This window comes from Spermophilus citellus (assembly GCF_964194105.1).
Source record: "Spermophilus citellus genome assembly, chromosome: 15".
Classification (NCBI taxonomy): Eukaryota; Metazoa; Chordata; class Mammalia; order Rodentia; family Sciuridae; genus Spermophilus; species Spermophilus citellus.
The window spans coordinates 19,825,788-19,827,528 of NC_138195.1; the positions used below are offsets into that span (position 1 = coordinate 19,825,788).

At 44.3% G+C, this 1,741-nt stretch overlaps 1 pseudogene across 1 annotated transcript; it reads right to left on the reverse strand.

The window, feature by feature from the left end:
* LOC308634083 (poly(rC)-binding protein 2-like) lies at positions 1-950 on the reverse strand (annotated as a pseudogene). Its single transcript has one exon. The product of its transcript is annotated as a poly(rC)-binding protein 2-like (transcript).
* Between the last annotated feature and the right edge of the window lie 791 nt (positions 951-1,741).

Sequence of the window (1,741 nt, forward strand, 5' to 3'; positions counted from 1 at the left end):
TCATGGGTGGCGGTGAACAGCAGAAAGGGATTTTGGATGAATCTGCATGGTTCTAGCTGCTCCCCATACGCCTGACTCTGAGGAAAGCCTTGTTGATTAGATACTTCGTGAAGATAATGCTGGCCGCAGATCTGCTGATGGTAACCTGTCTATCAGTAGATCCTTCTACTGGGTTCACAATTTTGATCTGCGCCCCAGTATTTGATGGATCTCATTGATTTCTGCATCTTGACACCTGATTATGCAGCCAATCAAGTCATTTGGAATGCTTCATGAGAAGTAGTCTGAGCAGATTCATCCAAACCTGCACTGAATCCGGTGTCACCATGCATTACCATGCATCACCAACTGGTGCAGTTTGGTCAAATCTGGCTGTGGAATGCCATACTGTCCTTGAATAGTATAGGTCTCTAGGGGTGGTCCTTCCAGGTCAGGGTTGAGGCACATGGACCCGGTGGTGTGGGGAAAGCTCGAACTGTTGCTGCCTGTGTTGTACCTGTGCTGACCACCTGCAAAGATGACTGGAGAACTTGAGGGCTTGGGCGGGTACAGGATAGTCACGTCCTTCGTGGGGGACTGGGAGAGAGTCTCCAACATGACCATGCAGATCTGTTTGACACACTCAATGATGGATTGCGGGATGCCAGCAATAGTGATGCCTGCTCCGTTGAATTGGGGAGCATATCCCCTCCCACCTGAACTTAAGCCCCTGTACTCTCTCGTATTTCCTTAATCTTTTTTCCAATGAAAGAGACACACTGACTAGCAGACCACCAGCCTCAGAGTCACTGGGGGTCTACTGGCAGCTGTGCTGTTGGTCATAGAGCTGCTGATGTTCTCTTCCAGTTTGTCAATGATCATAGCAAAGGCTTTGAAGATGGCATTAGTGGTAATTCTCTCAGGACAATCCCTTCTGAGATATTGATCCGTGCACCACTCTCCTCACACATCTTCTTAACTGATTCCCCTTTCTTTCCAATGATACTGCCAACTCCCTTTCCATGCATAAGTAGCAGAATGGTGAGAGTGACATGTAATCCACCTTCAATCACACGTCCATGTCGAGCAGTGTTATGGGGAGCTGGACTTCGAGTGATCAAGTCTTCGGTCACTGGTGGGGGTGAAAATTCCAGGCCCGAGAGGACTGAGGGGGAAAAGGGAGCGGGCAGGAAGGGGGAAGCAACCAATTCATTCTCACAGAATACTTTCATTGATTTTTGCTGAACCCGTGTGCCTATCTCGCCCAGGGTCTCAATTTAACAATGATTTGACAAATGGAATTGCATCCTAATCCACAATGTTTTGCCCAATATACTTATAGACGTAAAATCTGATATATAACCTACTGGTAAGAGAGTTTTTGTTCTTACAGAGATTATATTGATTGAATTGAAGCTACTTTTTTATTTTATCTCCAGCTTTGTATAGGTTAAAACTTCATTCATGTGACTTTGATAATAGTTTTAAAATACTGGAAATGTATTCCCTCAATTTTTTGTAAGTGCCATAGACATAGCAAAATTCAAGTTTAATCTATATTATTTTAACATTTCTTTTACCATTTTATTATGTTTAATCAATAGAAAAACAAACCACACCCTTGTTTGTAGTGTTTTCCAGTTCCCATGGTGTAAATTTCCCATCCATGGTCAATTTTAAGCTACCAACACGGTATTGCCACATGCAGAGTTGGGGGGGGGATGTGCAGTAGTCACCACCCTGAAGTGTTTCTATCACCAGT